The following is a 21,353-nucleotide window of genomic DNA, read 5'->3' as shown; positions in this document are numbered from 1 at the left end:
TACCTTTGCCTCAACGAATCTCAAAGTCAGACACGCAAGTCATTTATTAGAAGTATTGTAACAGAAACAAACTCGCAATCTACAAAAAAAAAAAGATGGTTTCAAGACCTTTATAATTCGAATCAAACACCTTAAACTCGTGGTGTGTTATCTATGCAAACAGTAGACCGTAAAGAGCTCCAACAGCTGTTACAAACTCAAAACTCCAAAGAATTGTAACAGCTGCAAGGAGCATTTCAAATGTCACTAACTTTTTAACTGTACTTTAGAGGGCGCTATAAATACAGCTTCTACGTAATAAAGAAGACATCTTTACACCAAATTTCGTCATGCCATTTGATACGAAATTATCTGTATTACAATGCATATGTTTCTTTTCCTTTCAAAACCGAAACAAGTTAGAATATTATAAACTCTCTGAACATTTTTTAACGTTTGTTCTACTCTTTACTTGAATGTAATATTATGCAGCTTCACAACAGATAAGAGAATCTCTTTAAATCTTTTACTTAATAATAAAACTTTTTTTAGGCTTAGGTTGCATTACTTTGATAGACACGAGAATTTTCTTGTCTATTTACTTACGTCAATGAAGCTCGTATTAGAATATATACTCTTCAAAAAAAGAAACGCAAAAGGCAAAATATGAGACATATTGTTAACAAGTTTATTCCGGTAGTTCTGTATGACATGTGTGAAACTTTGCACATTCACTGCTGAACATCAAAGTCTGCAAAGGCGAAGTCCACGCTCACTAGTTGAAGTTTAACGTCACTCAACGTCAATAACGAGTATGCCCCCCCCCGTGAGCATCAATAACTGCTTGGCATCTCCTGCTCAAGGAAGCGATGAGATGACGAATCACATCTTGTGGAATGGCTGTCCACTCAGCCTGCAAAGCTGCTGCAAGCTGAGGTAGAGTCCGCGGTTGAGGTTGTCGCCGTCGCAGACGTCGGTCCAACTCGTCCCAACGATGTTCGATGGAGTTTAAATCTGGTGATCTGGAGGGCCAGGGAAGAACGTTGATGTTGTGGTGTTTCAATAAGACAGTGGTGAGTCGGGCTGTGTGAGGACGGGCGTTGTCATGCTGAAAAACGTCATTGACGTTCACCATGATGGGTTGCACATGGGGCCTGAGAATCTCGTCGACGGTTGCGTACGGTCTGATCAGAAATCCTACGCAGCTCTGGTATGGTTGAGGCAGTAGACGCCGCAGTGGTGGTCCTATCCCGAAGGTGACATAACCGGATGTAGCGATCTTGTGCGGGTGTGGTCAGACGAGATCTGCCAGATCGTGGACGGTCACGGGTTGATCCATATTGTTGGTGACGATTCCATAGCCTTGTGATGGTGCTTGGGTGGACATTCACAGCTCTGGCAACATCTGATCGAGATTCGCCTGCTTCAAAGCGACCAATGGGGTTGTTGCGTTGTGCTTCAGTCAGTCTTGGCGTAACTGTATTGCGTGTCGGTGGCCTAACACTGAGCTATGGAAACCGAGAACCCGTCACTTTTATAGGGATTTTGCACATATTGCACTTGCAGAACATGCAGATCTCTCAAACACATTTATTGGACATGAATGCGTTTTGGCGAAAAATCCGATGTTTTCCTCCGTTTTCAAAGTGCACAACTTTTATTGTCATTTTGGTCTGACAATCAGTGCCTTAACACGTGTAACATCACATACTCTGAGCTTGTAATATTATTACATATATTTCTCTTTAAAAAAAAAAATATCCCTTTTGCGTTTCTTTTTTTGAAGAGTATATTTCAAAATCTTTTTTTTCTATCAGTTCCGTAACAAGAGCTCAGCTAGTTTAAGTTTTTTGATTATTGTTATTTTTACATCAGAAATCATCAGGTTTTCATCTGAACTTTTTCAGGTATGTATTTCTGTCGAAACTTTTGGTTAATTTGTTTTAAAGCACAAAATGTTATTGTGTTATAAGCATATTATGTTTACTAGATATTTTGCCGTAGGTTTCTCGAAAGTGTTTTTTCCAAGAGTAATTCAAACCAACGTTTAGTATAACAAATGTTTTTATTCCTTGCTTTTGAAGTTCATATTTCATGCCGTATTGCAGCCTACAGAGTGCATAATTCTTCTCGTGATTCCTAGCATGCGCATGTTTCACTGACGTCACGACGGTACCAATTACAACGTTAAATGCCCCTAATGTGACGTCATTTTAGTGTCTACTGACTGACCGACAACACACTATAGTGGTGTGAATGGTTAAAACAGGTGACCCTCCAGGAGACCTTTGGTCCTCTTTCGAAAAAAAATATTAATGTTTATTAAGGAGAGGGGGAAGCTTTATACATTCATAGAAAATTAATTAATACCAAAAAATTTAAATTTATTTTTATAAAGATTTCAGATTGTTTTCTACTACCAAACAACTTCAATCTATCCAAATCACATCGTCTGATTTCTACAGTGAAATACCGTTATTTAGTACAGCCAATTCTGGACAGAATAACACAAATGGGATGTTATTCAATCCTTACTTAGTTTAACATTCTGACCTTCATCCAAGTAAGTTAAGCTACTTTAATAAACTCATTGCAAGGATGATCAAGTTTGATCGAATTACAATTACTTGTTTTACACCTGAGCTGACACTGAGTTTCGTTTTATTATCGTGAAATTAAAGTGGTAATTTTTTGTTCTTCATCATGGATTTTTCTTTTGTAATGTCCGTTTCTTTCTTTCCGTTTCGTGCTCGAAACTTTAGTATTAGTTTCTATTTTGCTAGCTGCTACGGTAGACATTATAAACCTGTTTCCCAAAGCACCACTTCTGACTTGAGGGAAATTAGCCCTCGTAGTTAAGGTTCATGCTTGCGGGCGCAACACTAGATTACAATTTGTGTCTGTTTCTTTTAAATTTCGCGCAAAGCTACACGAGAGTTATCTGCTTTAGTCGTCCCTAATTTAGCAGTGTAAGATTGGAGGGAAGGCAGCTAGTCATCACCATTCACTGCCAACTCTTGGGCTACTCTTTTATCAACGAACAGTGGGATTGACCGCAACGTTATAACGCTATCACGGCTGAAACGGCAACCATGCTTGGTGTGACAGGGATTGGAATCCGCGATCCTCAGAAAGCGAGTCGAGTGCCTTAACCACCTGGCCATGCTGGGCCTAATAATTACATAACGCTTACAAACGGGATCAAACCTGTGTTTGGATTTTTAGGGGTGTTATTACCAATATGAAGTTGCGAGTCAATTATAATAGGAACAAATACATACGGTGAGATTTTTTCTAAATTAAAGTGTCGTTCAGCTACAGAATTTACCCTTGGTTTTCTAAAATTTAAACTATAATTTAACTGCAAAATTTATCCTATAATCTAAAGGAAGAGATTATTCAAATAGAGATTGTATCCTTGATGTTTTGAGAGCCAAATTGTAGTTTAACTTGTTCTACTTTGATTTTCTCAAAAATGCACTGAGATCTTTTTTATTGTGATGTTAACTTAGGTTTCTTTGTTCTTTATAAGCATTCCACAGAGTGTTGATTATTAAAAACTTTAATTATAAGAAACGTGTCTGAAAAATGTCTGAAAAGAACTAACTAAGTTAGCGGAGGAATAAAATGTAAAGTCGTAAACAGTCCTTTTTTAATTTTGTTTCTGATGTATTTTTTGAGAGAGCAACAAAGCTTGGACTTCGTAAATTTTTGTTGTTTTAAATAGAATGATGCGCATTTTTCGGCCAAATTTGATGGAATATTTTCAGAGCTAAAATAATTATGAAAAACATGTGAAAAACGTAAAATGTAATTCCATGTAATGCGATGGAAGATAAACTGAGACTTCTTATTTTTGCGTTATATATTTCATCGTTTTATTATATCTTATTTAATTATTAAAATTTTATGAAATGGTTTTGTAAGCTGAGTTATTTTGGAAACGTTTTTCACCTGGTGATGATTTTATTTTTTATGTTTCGTCATCTATTTTCGAGTTTATAAAAATTGTAACTTTCAAACAAATTAAAATTTAGAAATTCTACTCACCAAGAGAAACGAAAAATCTTACGTATATGAAATATAAATATCTTTACTTATGTCCTCGATGGCGCAACAGTACGCTAGAAAGTTTATAAGGTTAAAGTTCGGAGCAGATATCCTATTGTGTAGCTTTTCGTCAAAGCTCTTATGTGAAAATGTGTTTGAAAATCTTCTGTAAATGCTTAAGTCACAATCTGTCTAACCCTTATTTTACAGCTTATTTAACCCATACTTTACAGATTGTTTAACACTGTATTTTACAGATTATTAACCCTTACTTTACAGATTATTTAACACTGTATTTTACAGATTATTTAACCCTCACTTTACAGATTGTTTAACACTGTATTTTACAGATTATTTAACCCCTACTTTACAGATTGTTTAACACTGTATTTTACAGATTATTTAACTCTTACTTTACAGATTATTTAACTCTTACTTTACAGATTATTTAACACTGTATTTTACAGATTATTTAACCCTTACTTTACAGAGTGTTTAACACTGTATTTTACAGATTATTTAACCTCTACTTTACAGATTGTTTAACACCGTATTTTACAGATTATTTAACCCTTACTTTACAGATTGTTTAACACTGTATTTTACAGATTATTTAACTCTTACTTTACAGATTATTTAACACTGTATTTTACAGATTATTTAACCCTTACTTTACAGATTATTTAACCCCTACTTTACAGATTGTTTAACACTGTATTTTACAGATTATTTAACTCTTACTTTACAGATTATTTAACTCTTACTTTACAGATTATTTAACACTGTATTTTACAGATTATTTAACCCTTACTTTACAGAGTGTTTAACACTGTATTTTACAGATTATTTAACCCCTACTTTACAGATTGTTTAACACTGTATTTTACAGATTATTTAACCCTTACTTTACAGATTGTTTAACACTGTATTTTACAGATTATTTAACTCTTACTTTACAGATTATTTAACACTGTATTTTACAGATTATTTAACTCTTACTTTACAGATTATTTAACTCTTACTTTACAGATTATTTAACACTGTATTTTACAGATTATTTAACCCTTACTTTACAGATTATTTAACACTGTATTTTACAGCTTATTTAACACTGTATTTTGCAGATTATTTAACCCTTACTTTACAGATTATTTAACACTGTATTTTACAGATTATCTAACTCTTATTTTACAGATTATTTAACACTGTATTTTACAGATTATTTAACCCTTACTTTACAGATTATTTAACACTGTATTTTACAGATTATTTAACCCTTACTTTACAGATTGTTTAACACTTTATTTTACAGATTATTTAACCTCTACTTTACAGATTATCTAACACTGTATTTTACAGATTATTTAACCCTTACTTTACAGATTGTTTAACACTGTATTTTACAGATTATTTAACTCTTACTTTACAGATTATTTAACTCTTACTTTACAGATTATTTAACACTGTATTTTACAGATTATTTAACTCTTACTTTACAGATTATTTAACACTGTATTTTACAGATTATTTAACCCTCACTTTACAGATTGTTTAACACTGTATTTTACAGATTATTTAACCCTACTTTACAGATTGTTCATCACTGTATTTTACAGATTGTTTAACACTGTATTTTACAGATTATTTAACTCTTACTTTACAGATTATTTAACTCTTACTTTACAGATTATTTAACACTGTATTTTACAGATTATTTAACTCTTACTTTACAGATTATCTAACACTGTATTTTACAGATTATTTAACCCTTACTTTACAGATTATTTAACACTGTATTTTACAGATTATTTAACACTGTATTTTACAGATTATTTAACCCTTACTTTACAGATTATTTAACACTGTATTTTACAGATTATTTAACACTGTATTTTACAGATTATTTAACCCTTACTTTACAGATTATTTAACACTGTATTTTACAGATTATCTAACTCTTATTTTACAGATTATTTAACACTGTATTTTACAGATTATTTAACTCTTACTTTACAGATTATTTAACACTGTATTTTTTACAGATTATTTAACCCTCACTTTACAGATTGTTTAACACTGTATTTTTTACAGATTATTTAACCCTACTTTACAGATTGTTCATCACTGTATTTTACAGATTGTTTAACACTGTATTTTACAGATTATTTAACTCTTACTTTACAGATTATTTAACTCTTACTTTACAGATTATTTAACACTGTATTTTACAGATTATTTAACTCTTACTTTACAGATTATCTAACACTGTATTTTACAGATTATTTAACCCTTACTTTACAGGATTATTTAACACTGTATTTTACAGATTATTTAACACTGTATTTTACAGATTATTTAACCCTTACTTTACAGATTATTTAACACTGTATTTTACAGATTATTTAACACTGTATTTTACAGATTATTTAACCCTTACTTTACAGATTATTTAACACTGTATTTTACAGATTATCTAACTCTTATTTTACAGATTATTTAACACTGTATTTTACAGATTATTTAACCCTTACTTTACAGATTGTTTAACACTTTATTTTACAGATTATTTAACCCTTACTTTACAGATTGTTTAACACTTTATTTTACAGATTATTTAACCTCTACTTTACAGATTATCTAACACTGTATTTTACAGATTATTTAACCCTTACTTTACAGATTGTTTAACACTGTATTTTACAGATTATTTAACTCTTACTTTACAGATTATTTAACTCTTACTTTACAGATTATTTAACACTGTATTTTACAGATTATTTAACTCTTACTTTACAGATTATTTAACACTGTATTTTACAGATTATTTAACCCTCACTTTACAGATTGTTTAACACTGTATTTTACAGATTATTTAACCCCTACTTTACAGATTGTTCATCACTGTATTTTACAGATTGTTTAACACTGTATTTTACAGATTATTTAACTCTTACTTTACAGATTATTTAACTCTTACTTTACAGATTATTTAACACTGTATTTTACAGATTATTTAACTCTTACTTTACAGATTATCTAACACTGTATTTTACAGATTATTTAACCCTTACTTTACAGATTATTTAACACTGTATTTTACAGATTATTTAACACTGTATTTTACAGATTATTTAACCCTTACTTTACAGATTATTTAACACTGTATTTTACAGATTATTTAACACTGTATTTTACAGATTATTTAACCCTTACTTTACAGATTATTTAACACTGTATTTTACAGATTATCTAACTCTTATTTTACAGATTATTTAACACTGTATTTTACAGATTATTTAACTCTTACTTTACAGATTATTTAACACTGTATTTTACAGATTATTTAACCCTCACTTTACAGATTGTTTAACACTGTATTTTACAGATTATTTAACCCCTACTTTACAGATTGTTCATCACTGTATTTTACAGATTGTTTAACACTGTATTTTACAGATTATTTAACTCTTACTTTACAGATTATTTAACTCTTACTTTACAGATTATTTAACACTGTATTTTACAGATTATTTAACTCTTACTTTACAGATTATCTAACACTGTATTTTACAGATTATTTAACCCTTACTTTACAGATTATTTAACACTGTATTTTACAGATTATTTAACACTGTATTTTACAGATTATTTAACCCTTACTTTACAGATTATTTAACACTGTATTTTACAGATTATTTAACACTGTATTTTACAGATTATTTAACCCTTACTTTACAGATTATTTAACACTGTATTTTACAGATTATCTAACTCTTATTTTACAGATTATTTAACACTGTATTTTACAGATTATTTAACCCTTACTTTACAGATTGTTTAACACTTTATTTTACAGATTATTTAACCCTTACTTTACAGATTGTTTAACACTTTATTTTACAGATTATTTAACCTCTACTTTACAGATTATCTAACACTGTATTTTACAGATTATTTAACCCTTACTTTACAGTTGTTTAACACTGTATTTTACAGATTATTTAACTCTTACTTTACAGATTATTTAACTCTTACTTTACAGATTATTTAACACTGTATTTTACAGATTATTTAACTCTTACTTTACAGATTATTTAACACTGTATTTTACAGATTATTTAACCCTCACTTTACAGATTGTTTAACACTGTATTTTACAGATTATTTAACCCTACTTTACAGATTGTTCATCACTGTATTTTACAGATTGTTTAACACTGTATTTTACAGATTATTTAACTCTTACTTTACAGATTATTTAACTCTTACTTTACAGATTATTTAACACTGTATTTTACAGATTATTTAACTCTTACTTTACAGATTATCTAACACTGTATTTTACAGATTATTTAACCCTTACTTTACAGATTATTTAACACTGTATTTTACAGATTATTTAACACTGTATTTTACAGATTATTTAACCCTTACTTTACAGATTATTTAACACTGTATTTTACAGATTATCTAACTCTTATTTTACAGATTAATTAACACTGTATTTTACAGATTATTTAACCCTTACTTTACAGATTATTTAACACTGTATTTTACAGATTATTTAACCCTTACTTTACAGATTGTTTAACACTTTATTTTACAGATTATTTAACCTCTACTTTACAGATTGTTTAACACTGTATTTTACAGATTATTTAACCCTCACTTTACAGATTATTTAACACTGTATTTTACAGATTATTTAACCCTTACTTTATAGATTGTTTGAAATTTATTCTACAGACTTTTTAACGAATTTTAATGAAAATGACTCACTTGTGTAAAAGTGCATATATGTTCCCCGCTGGGACAGCTGTTAGCCTAAGGAGTTGCAATGCTAAAATCAGGGTGTCGATTCTCCTCGGTGGACACAGCAGATAACCCGATGTGGCTTTGCTATAAGAAAAACAAACAAGCAAAAGTTACATATGATGTTCAGTGAAAAATCTGTCGGCGGTGGAGAAAACGGATTTCATTTTCGGATTCAACGTACAGAATACCATAGAACACGTAAAAATTTCAAGTCAATGAAAACCTTCGCAGGCCTATGTAATTTATTATTGTATTAATTATATCAATAAGTCGTGCATAGAGCTCTTTCTAGCTATTTGTCTTACAATGTAAAATATATTTAACTCCATCGGATAGTAATACGCAAAATTTCAGTCTCTTCATGGACCTAGCCAACAATTTTAGTTGTTACTGTGTTAATCCGGGGCGATTAATACCTCTATGTTTGTAAGGGTGGCTTCGCCCCCTCGCTCATATTGATTAGATCTGCTAGGCGAGCGATGAACACTTCGCCACGCTACAACCCCTGTGTAATCAAAACAAAGAAATGCCACGCAAGGCTAGGATACGTTTGCTAGTACGTAGATAAATGACCAGTTTTCGTGGAGATCCGAAATTTCAGCACGCGCTGAGAACACTACCATTATGACATCAATCCTAAAGTCACGAAGAGTGATATTAGCAAAATTCAGCAGCCCTTTTAATGAGTAGCAAAGATAAAACAAATTGTGATTAAAATGGGCTTTACGAAATGGATAAAAATCATATTTTCTTGTGCAACGTTTGCTAGTTTCTACCAGAAGGGATCATTAATAGTGCAGTGTTATGTACCCGCTTGAGGTAATATAAATAAGGCAATCGTAAATGAGAATTTCTGGTTTTCAGAAAATAAATTACATCGTACATTATTTCTCCCATTCTTTGAAATTAGGCCCCCCTTCAGTGGCTGATTGACATGTCCGTGGACTTATACTGCTAGAAACCGGCTTTCGATACCCGTGGTGGGCAGAGCACATATAGACCTTTGTGTAGCTTTGTACAAAATAACATAAACAAAATCCTTCAATTTGTGCTCGACATAGCTAATTGATTAAGGCACTCTACTTGTAATCCGAGGGTTTCGGGTTCGAATCTCCGTCACACCAAACATGCTCGTGGGGGTGTTATAATGTGCGGTCAATCCCACTATTCGTGGGTAAAAGAGTAGCCCACGAGTTGTAGGTAAGAGGTGACGACTAGTCCCTCTAGTCCTACACTGCAAAATTCGGAACGACTAGCGCAGATATCCCTCGTGTAGCTTTGCGCGAAATTCAAAACAAACAAACCCTAAGTTCATAACACAGTTTTGAAACTACATCATGCTGTTAGTTTTGGTACAGAGATTTTATTTGTTTTCAAATATATATATCCTGAAATAACGTTATATATTGTGAAATGTATATAACCTGTTCATGTATAATTAACTCTGTCAGATCTATCACGAAAGGATGGTGTTATCAACGTAATACGATTGATTGTAATCAAATATCTATTGTTAAAACTGAACAAGTCTATTTGTTTTATCAACTACATATGAAGATTTGTTTGTTTGTTTGTTTGTTTGTTTTTTTGAATTTCGCACAAAGCTACTCGAGGGCTATCTGTGCTAGCCGTCCCTAATTTAGCAGTGTAAGACTAGAGGGAAGGCAGCTAGTCATCACCACCCACCGCCAACTCTTGGGCTACTCTTTTTCCAACGAATAGTGGGATTGACCGTACATTATAACGCCCTCACATCTGGGAGGGCGAGCATCTTTGGCGCGACAGGGATGAAAACCAACGACCCTCAGATTACGAGTCGTACGCCTTAACATATGAAGAGTATAAATAAGTAAATAAATGTATATTTATGGAAATAAAGAAAAATAATACCTTACAAGGTGGCCCAAAATATCTTCCTATTTTCAAACGTAATAATTGAGTAAATAAAGCAACACAAATGTACAGTAATTTACATCATGTAACCAAACCCTAACAGCTACCTTATCTCTGTTCTATCATTTTTATCTTAATGATGGCTGACGCAGATAGCCCTCAAGAATCTTTGCGCAACATTCAAAAGAAACCAAACAATTGAAACGCACTCGCTTCGTACTCGACCAAACAGTTATCAGTTGTAACGCCTTCACGTGATACTCGGTCAAAGAGCTAATAGTTGTAACATAGTTGCTCATTCATTCTTGTCACTCAAGAGCGTAATATTATAACTATATTAAACAAATTAAACCTTAACACGTGTCTTGATCATTGAAATATTCATTTTCTACCTGTACGACCACTCTGCCTTCTAGCTATGTCGATATTGTAATAGATTTACTATTATATATGTATTTTAATATAGATGATTGTTTCACTTAAATAAATATATAGAGATGCGTATAACTTGTACTTTTAAATCGGTATTGCGAAATTTCCTCTTATTTACTAAGGTTGTAGAAGATCCTTGAGAGCAAGAATCAACAATATGTGTGTATACCTTAACACTAGTGCATCATCAGTATTGCTGTGGAAGTTGAAATTTCTAGAAACTCGCCTTACGCTTATAAAATTAACCAACCCGAGGCGTCAAGAAACAGTATATATTGTTGGTTCGTTACAGTTTGCATGCTATAAATCTTGGATTCTATAACTGTGATTAGTGCTTATTAATCAGGGAACTTCAGATATTGACCAGGAACAATTATGTGTTTGGAACATTACAAACCATTTAACTTTACTGGATTCACTTTTTACATTTGTATTTTACGAAGACATTATATCACTTTAACTATGGAAAACTCGCGTGTGATCAGCGAAGAGCTAGCTAGCTCCCTGTTAAGTGAATGATATCGATATGAACTCGAAATTGATTCACTCATCGTGAACTGTCGATAGGATATCAAGGAAGTTCTGCATCTTATAGAAGACTCAATATTGTTTGTAAAACTTTGGTGTATAAATTGTTATTTGTCGTAACCATTTTATAAGTTGTATTGTTGTTTGTTTATTAAGACATATTAGCATTGAGAAATAAACTGTATCACTCTTACAGGCAAGTATCTCGAACTTCTAAATCGAAATTACAATTTAAGTCAATTTAATGCAATTTGAAATCGTAATACGTATCAATATAAAGTCACCGACATCATATACTCTTGTATATTGCTTCAGGTTTGAACGACCAGTTGATATATATATTTTGTCTTATAGTCATTCTTATGATTATTGTCCCCCAAGTAGCACAGCGGTATGTCTTCGCACTCACATTGTTAGAAGCCAGGTTTAGATACTCGTGGTGGGCAGAGCGCAAATAGCCCATTGTGTAGCTTTGTGCTTATCCCAAATAATCAATCAACTGTAATAATATACTCCCAAATTATTTTAAGCTGTCAAGAGAACTTTAGTTTTCGTACATGTGGTTGTTTGTTTCTGAATTTTGCGCAAAGCTACTCGAGGACTATCTGCACCTAGCCTTCCCTAATTTAGCAGTGTAAAACTAGAGGGAAGGCAGCTAGACATCACCACCCACCACCAACTCTTGGGCTACTCTTTTACCAACAAACAGTGGGATTGACCGTCACATTATAACGCCCCCACGGCTGAAAGAGCGAGCATGTTCGGTGCGACAGGGATTCGAAACCGCGACTCTTACATTACAAGTCGAACGCCCTCACCCATTTGGCCATGCCGGGCCTTGTACATGTGTAAGTTTTGTTTTCGTTTTTGTAATATAGAACATATTACTGAATTCGGGTAATTCCTTCACCGCTGTGTTCGTCTAATTACAATGACAAATAATTCGCAGTTAAGACCATGTTCCCCGTAATACCAAAACCACTGCTAGACTTTCGCAGGAAAGTTTACAAGAAATTCCCGTGTAGCTTGGTGAAAAATAAAATAAATAAAATACGAACCTGGGTCCCCATTGTTCATGTTTTAGCCCTCAAAGTGGCACAGCGGTATTTTGCGAACTCACAACGCTAAAACCGAGTTTCGATACCCGTGATAGGTAGCTTTGTGCTTGATTACAAACAAACATATAATGTTTTTAGAATATACTTCGGCATGGCCAAGCGTGTTAAGGCGTGCGACTCGTAATCCGAGGGTCGCGGGTTCGCATCCCCGTCGCGCCAAACATGCTTGCCCTTTCAGCCGTGGGGGCATTATAACGTGACGGTCAATCCCACTATTCGTTGGTAAAAGAGTAGCCTAACAGTCGGCAGTGGGTGGTGACGACTAGCTGCCTTCCCTCTGGTCTTACACTGCTAAATTAGGGACGGCTTGCACAGATAGCCCTCGTGTAGCTTTGTGCGAAATTCAAAAACAAAAGAATATACCTCTATCACCCAGTTATCATAACTTTTGTAGATCAAATTAGCGAGAAAAGACAACAAATATAATGGAGATTTTGGATGAATTGAATCCCATTTGTTGTCGAAGTAAAACGCGTGGTAATGACAATTACAGCAATGTATTTTTCTTTATTTTCAATTAGTTCCAAACGGATTGCCCGCAGATTTCTTTAATAAATATATCTTAATTATTATAATATAGACAGAAAGAAGTGATCATTTAGTACTTATTTCCTTGAAACTTTATGTGCCAAACCGGCACACGTTTCTGACATATCTGACAAGTTTGAAGAAATTGCTTCGAAATTGTTTTAAAACGTGGCGACGTGATTGATTAAGTCCGGTTTTTTTTATGATTTTATTCCTTTTTCTTTTGCAGTTAAGAAATTCTCTAAGTTATGAAAGCGGAAGTTTCACGTGATTGAACTGCATCCTGAGGATCACGAAATTTGTCGCATATTTAGTTAAATTACGCAAAATGTCTGAGAAGAAAGCGAATCGATTGTTTATGAACTTCAAGACAAATCAAACGGTTTTAATGTAAGAAACGAAAGCGTAAAGAAACAACGAAAACACTTTGTTTTATCTTCTAACGTCACTGGGTTTTGTTGTTATTTGTTTACGAACAATATCTGATATGCTAATAATACAGCGTGATGTTTGTTTGTAATTATTTAAGCACTAAATTATACAATGGGCTATCTGTTTCTCTGCACGCTTCAGGTATGGAAACCCTGTTTATATAGTGCCACTAGGAGCAACACAGTGTTCATTGTTTCTTTGTCAATTTCGCACAAAACTATACGAGGGCTATCTGCGCTAGCGGTCCTTAATTTAGCAGCGCGAGACTAGAGGGAAGGTAGCTGGTTCAGCCATCTCTTGGGCTACTCTTTTACCAACGATTAGGGTAACTGACCGATCATTATAACTCCACCACGATCGAAAGGGTGAGCATGTTTGGTGTGCTGGGGATTCGAACCCGTGATCCTCAGATTATGAGGCGAGCGCCCTAACCACAACGTTTATCGTTTAGGTTTATCAAATATTTCTAATTAACACAATGAGTAATACTTATAGTGTCTTCTATCAATAAGTAAGCTGCATATAACATTTAAGTCAAACATTTGGTTATTAGAAAAGCAAATTATTCGTATACAATGAACAATATTATGAAGATATGTTCAAATTAAGGGCATGAACTACAGGGTGGCCCGTAAGTCCTACCCATCCATATATCTTATGTGTCCAGTGTATCTGTGTGCTGTCCCTCATTCTCACTGTATAATATTATGCACAATACGCTCTACAAGTATTAACGGGCTTACATCGACCATATTTCTCTGAAAAAAAAGAAACACATTTATAATACATGCGTAATTGAATATAACATTATAAGATATGGAAAGTTAGGGGCTTACGGGCCACCCTGTATAATCATACATCATATTAACCACAGTTGATAAAATGTTTTGCTTGAGCATATTATTCTATACCCCAGTTCTATAGTTTGACCCCAGTACTTTTTACTTAACAATGGTTAAATGGCCAGTTGACTGCAAGGTTCGGGTATAGCTGTCTCAGTCTTAGAACGGGAAAACAGGATTGGTTGTCTCTTCAAAATGGCGAAAATACGGACCGCGTTTTGTGTAATACCACGAATCGCACTTGGAACCTATTGTCTGTATTTTTCTGATTTTACGATGTTTTGAAACTCAGTATTCCACAAGAAATTAATAGTGAACGTTCTAGAAACTTCTTGTAAAATTGTAATTTTTTTTTTGTATTCGTTAATCTCTAAAGTAAAATAAACTGCGTTATAAAGTTCACATTTATAACAACAAATAATATGAATAATCTCCGATAGTAATTCTTTTTTCTAAAATTAGAAACTTATTTTAAACAACCAGTCAAATAAAACTAGCGTGTAAACGTGAACTTTAAGAAAGATTTGCTCACTTTTAAGTACTTCGTACAAACCTAGCGTGTACAGACCGTAAGCACCGTATATAAGACCTACCAGAAGGATAATGAAACTGTGCTTTGTACTATAATGAAACTCCTGCTTATATGATACTAGAAAAACATTTTTATTACGCGATGTGCAACCCCCAATTTCGCGAAAATTTTATCCTGTGTGCATGTATATTTGCAATAGGGGTGACGATTTTTCGGTTTTGCCTCCGTTTCACGTCACGCAGGGTGCAGATACGACGTCATAAATATGTCACGTGTGAATCAAATGCAATAACGCTATAGGTAATCGGCTAGTACATTCTCAAGAAATAAACAACTTTAACAGTCTATCTTCTTCCTTTAGTTAATTTATTTAGCATTTTCCTGTAGAGCTACACTAGGATTATTTGTGCATAATCGTCTCTAATTTGAACTAAATATCTAGAGAAAGAAGACACAGTTAGCATTACCCACTAACTGTGACTCTCTTAAGGTAGCCAAATGCCTCGTCATCTAATTAGTGACGCGCATGAATGGATTAACGAGATTCCCACTGTCCCTATCTACTATCTAGCGAAACCACAGCCAAGGGAACGGGCTTGGAGATATCCCATAACTGATTATGCACTAGGATTATTTGTGCATAATCGTCTCTAATTGAACTAAATATCTAGAGAAAGAAGACACAGTTAGCATTACCCACTGCCAATTCTCGGATGACTCTTATTTGAACGGATAGTGAGACTTGGCCGTCATTGCTATAGCGTAACCATGAGCGCAGTTTTTAAGCTGAAGTAATGGACGCGAAACGGAAATACTTGAATTCACGGTTAAAGCACGTTAACTGTTTACTCACGTCTAGTCCACTGGTTTTAGCAAATAAAATTTCGGAGTGGGTTTTATTACAATGTTTTATTTTGTTATTGAAAGGCCCCAATGTTTATTTCCAAAGCACTTTGATCTTAATGGCTGTTCTTTATTCACAAAGCAAAATCTCTGAGAAACTTCTAGTGTCTCTTTTTCACTTCCTAGATATATGTCTTTAGTATCAGTTACAAAGTGTGACCAAACTAATGCATGAAGCAAACGCATCGATGAAATCAGCGATCTTACAACGTTACGTCGAGACTGTTCACTGTGAAACTAGCTCACATTGTTCAGTCGAGTCTGTTCACTGTGAAACTAGCTCATATTGTTTAGTCGAGTCTGTTCACTGTGAAACTAGCTCACATTGTTTAGTCGAGACTGTTCACTGTGAAACTAGCTCACATTGTTTAGTCGAGTCTGTTCACTGTGAAACTAGCTCACATTGTTTAGTCGAGTCTGTTCACTGTGAAACTAGCTCAAATTGTTTAGTCGAATCTGTTTACTGTGAAACTAGCTGGCATTGTTTAGTCGAGTCTGTTCACTGTGAAACTAGCTCACATTGTTTAGTCGAGTCTGTTCACTGTAAAACTAGCTCACATTGTTTAGTCGAGTCTGTTCACTGTGAAACTAGCTCATATTGTTTAGTCGAGACTGTTTACTGTGAAACTAGATCACATTGTTACATCGAGACTGTTCACTGTGAAACTAGCTCACATAGTTTAGTCGAGTCTGTTCACTGTGAAATCAGCTCACGTTGTTTAGTCGAACCTGTTCACTGTGAAACTAGCTCACATTGTTTAGTCGAGTCTGTTCATTGTGAAACTAGCTCACATTGTTTAGTCGAGTCTGTTTACTGTGAAACTAGCTGACATTGTTTAGTCGAGTCTGTTCACTGTGAAACTAGCTCACATTGTTTAGTCGAGTCTGTTCACTGTAAAACTAGCTCACATTGTTTAGTCGAGACTGTTCACTGTAAAACTAGCTCGCATTGTTTAGTCGAGTCTGTTTACTATGAAACTAGCTCACATTGTTACATCGAGACTGTTCACTGTCTAACTAACTCACATTGTTTAGTCGAGACTGTTCACTGTCTAGCTAACTCATAGTGTTAACTCACAGATTTTGTAAGTTCTTAAAATTTCCATCCTCCTACTGGGGGTACTAAAATACTGACGTCACTACTATTATTCTGCTAGTATATAGATAATAATAAATTTTCAAAAGTTTAGTTCAGATAACTAACGAGCTAAATGTTTATTATACTCATATGTAACACTTCAGGTGATATTTTAACACATTAAATATGTACATCTTTACTCCTAACCGTATTCCTTTTCTTCTCAAAGAAACCAAAGATTTATCATGCACACATAAACGGGTGTGATAACATGATTATTTATGTAATTTCTGTTTCTTTTTTTTAGAGATGGTGTTTGTGTGTGAGTGTGTGTTTTCTTATAGAAAAGAAAGCCATATCGGTCTATCTGCTGTGTTCTCCGAGGGAAACGAGCGCCTGATCCGTAGACTTACCACTGTCCCAGCGAGAACTTGTTCAGAGAGAAATCACGGAGTATTCTGTTTGTTCTTATAAGACACGAGTTATTACAAAATTTTCTTGAGAATCAGTGACGAAATAAAATGTTATCGCCAATCAAAATGTTTTCTCACCTGATAAGCTATTGTGTCAACAAGACGCGTATACGTTATTCGTGTTTGTGTAGAAAAAAAAGACTGAAATTTATCTGATTCTCAGGTTTGTTTCTTCTTTTATTTCGAAGTGATAAAGTTTATGTCTGATGGTTTTGTTGTTACTTCACTTTGCATGTTTTGTTACACTTAGCCCCCCCTCCTCGTGATTCAGGAACAACTTTGAGGAATTGTAACAGTAAAATTTAGAGTTCGATCCCACTGCAGTAGGTACGCCGCAGATGGGTCATTTAGGAGCTTCTCGATTAAAACTGACAAAACTAGTTTCGCTAAGTTTTAACGAACCGCAAAATATTTAATACATTCTTGATACTAAGGTTTTCTGCTATTTGTTACCTTCTAGTGATAGGTATGAGAAACAAAATCAATGCTTAATGAGGTCTAAACTACTGAGTTTAGTAAACTATACAACTTGTAATTACATTAATACGTTTTCTTTCTGTTTTTAATGGCTTTAACTTTTTCAAAACTAATAACTTCAACAACAGTAGCTAAATACTATAATCACTTTGAAAGGTTCTTATAACATGTGTTATTCCGAATATAATGATGTAAAAGATGACGTATCATGTGACAAAGATTGAAGGATGTGTTTTTAAACGTATCTTATTTAGGTAATGTAAATTATTGCAACAAATATACGAAACTGTATAAGGTTTATTTGTATTAAATACTGTTTTCTGGTAGGTAAAACAACATCGTCCAACTACCAGACGTTCAACAGTTGTTTCTAGGTGAAACTTTGCAAAACACAATAGGTAAAGACAACTTTTTTTGATCAAACAAAGTTTCAGCAGTTGTTTCTAAGGTGAAACTTTGCAAAACACAATAGGTAAAAACAACTGTCTGATCAAACAAAAGTTTCAGCAGTTGTTTCTAAGGTGAAACTTTGCAAGCTAACATTGGGTAGAACAACTTTGTCTGATCAAACAAAGAGTTTCAGCAGTTGTTTCTAAGGTGAAACTTTGCAAAACACAATAATAGGTAAGACTACCTTGTCTGATCAAACAAAAAAGTTTCAGCAGTTGTTTCTAAGGTGAAACTTTGCAAAACACAATAGGTAAAACAACAATCTGAGTCAAACAAAAGTTTCAGCAGTTGTTTCTAAGGTGAAACTTTGCAAAACACAATAGGTAAGACAACTTTGTCTGATCAAACAAAAGTTTCAGCAGTTGTTTCTAAGGTGAAACTTTGCAAAACACAATAGGTAAGACAACCTTGTCTGATCAAACAAAAGTTTCAGCAGTTGTTTCTAAGGTGAAACTTTGCAAAACACAATAGGTAAGACAACCTTGTCTGATCAAACAAAAGTTTCAGCAGTTGTTTCTAAGGTGAAACTTTGCAAAACACAATAGGTAAGACTACCTTGTCTGATCAAACAAAAGTTTCAGCAGTTGTTTCTAAGGTGAAACTTTGCAAAACACAATAGGTAAGACTACCTTGTCTGATCAAACAAAAGTTTCAGCAGTTGTTTCTAAGGTGAAACTTTGCAAAACACAATAGGTAAGACAACTTTGTCTGATCAAACAAAAGTTTCAGCAGTTGTTTCTAAGGTGAAACTTTGCAAAACACAATAGGTAAGACAACTTTTTTTGATCAACCAAAAGTTTCAGCAATTGTTTCTGAGGTGAAACTTTACAAAATACAATAAATAAGACAACTTGTCTAACCAACCAGAGTTTTAGGAATTGTTTCTAAGGTGAAACTTTGGAAAACAAACCACATAGCGATGGGATATATTGTCATCACCGAGTTAAAAACGAAATTTGCTTATTTTCGTGCCCTATTCCCTAACAGGTTTTCAAATTGTATTACATTCCAGGTTTTGTGAAATGAAAATTAAATATTTTACTTTTTGATTTATACGAGTATTTCGAACAAGATTTTATGGGTTCAAAGCTCAAACTTTCTGTTTGTAAATTTATATCTGAAATAAGATTTAACAGGTAAAAACCAAAGGTTTACATTTGTTTCAGTGACATTTCTTGTGCCAGATCTGGTAAGTCGATGATCGATCTTTTTATAGCTTTACATGTCTCAAACAATATCTTATCAATTGAAAACAATAATTTACGTTTCTAGGGTTATATCTCAAGCTAGGTCTTGTGAGTCAAAAATATATAAACAGTTTGATCGATTCTAGGCCTGATTACTATAAGAATCAATGGCGTCACTAAAAAGCTGGCTTGTCATTTAGTTAATAACTCTTGTTTGTGTGTTTTTTCTTATGGCAAAGCCACATCGGGCTATCTGCTGATCCTACCGAGGGGAATCGACCCCTGATTTTAGTGTTGTAAATCCGTAGACTTACCGCTGTACTAGCGGGGACAAACTCTTGTTTGAGAAATATCTATAATAATGTTTGATTTCAAGTCTTGTTTGTTTGTTTGTTTGTTTTGAATTTCGCGTAAAGCTACTCGAGGGCTATCTGCGCTGATTTCAAGTCTTTATAAACAATAACATTAGAGTATAAGCAACTGAGTTACTTTTATCATCATACAGACCTTTATAACGTATACTTTGTTTAAACTTGTCAGATTTTAGTTTTTCACTTATTAACTTTACAAAGTAATGGGCCAGGCATGGCCAAATGGGTTAAGGCGTTCGACTCCTAATCTGATGGTCGCGGGTTCGAATTCCCGTCACACCAAACATGCTCGCTCTTTCAGCCGTGAGGGCGTTATAGTGTGACGGTCAATCCCATTATTCGTTGGTAAAGAGTAGCTCAAGAGTTGGCGGTGGGTGGTGATCACTAGCTGCCTTCCCTCTAGTCTTACACTACTAAATTAGGGACGGCTAGCGCAGATAGCTCTCGTGTAGCTTTGCGTGAAATTCCAAAACAAACAAATTAATGACGCATTTACGTTTTGTAGGTAATAATTGCTTCCAAAAAGACCAATAGGTGGCAAATAATACCATTAATTACTGATTAAACCCACTTTTGTAGTTTTTCAGTTTCTAATGTTGAAGGCCCTAACAAACCACAAAAACATTATCGCTAGTACGTTTAATTCCATTAACTACTGATTAAACCCAGTTTGTTTCTTTCTTTGTCCAGTTACTCAAACCTAAAGTTGTAACAGGTGAATATACAATTTCTTAATATGATGTAATACGAATGTTGACCTCATTAATATTGAAAGTATTAAATTAAGCTTGTATTTTAAGGCTTAGTGTTTAGGTATGTAATGGATTTAATATATTTTTTAAATATCTATGTCTGTTTCAGTTTAATATATATTTAGAAATGTATGTAACTTACACATGTTTAATGCGCAAGTCCACACGTTCTCTAAATTTGTAGACGATTCTCGCGTGCATGAATACATTTGTATATAAATCATTATTTCTAATAATCGTTATTACAAATTGTATTGTTGTTTGTATATTAAAATATATTTCTGGGAAGAAAGAAAACGCCCGGCATAGCCAGGTGGTTTGGGCGCTTGACTCGTAATCTTAGGATCCAGGGTTCAAATCCCCCGTCACACCAAACATGCTCGCCATTTCAACTGTGAGGGAGTTGTAATGTGATGGTCAATCCCACTATTCGTTGGTAAAAGAGAAACCAAAGTGTTAGCGGTGGGTGGTTGCCTTCCTTCTGTTCTTACACTACTAAGTTAGGGACAACTA

The 21,353-nt window shown here is 33.8% G+C and overlaps 1 protein-coding gene across 2 annotated transcripts in view; it reads right to left on the bottom strand.

Annotated features, from left to right (window-relative positions):
* LOC143246614 (thyrotropin-releasing hormone receptor-like) overlaps positions 1–21,353 on the bottom strand; it is a 110,714-nt gene that overhangs the window by 47,403 nt on the left and 41,958 nt on the right. For both annotated transcript variants that reach the window (XM_076493636.1, XM_076493637.1), the window contains exon 2: positions 8,809–8,928. The gene's annotated coding sequence lies outside the window, so the exon portion shown is untranslated. The remainder of the gene's footprint in view (positions 1–8,808; positions 8,929–21,353) is intronic.

Source organism: Tachypleus tridentatus, chromosome 3 (assembly GCF_004210375.1).
Source record: "Tachypleus tridentatus isolate NWPU-2018 chromosome 3, ASM421037v1, whole genome shotgun sequence".
NCBI classification, from domain to species: domain Eukaryota; kingdom Metazoa; phylum Arthropoda; class Merostomata; order Xiphosura; family Limulidae; genus Tachypleus; species Tachypleus tridentatus.
Note: the sequence above shows the minus strand (reverse complement) of the source record. Positions and strands in the feature narration are given on the sequence as shown.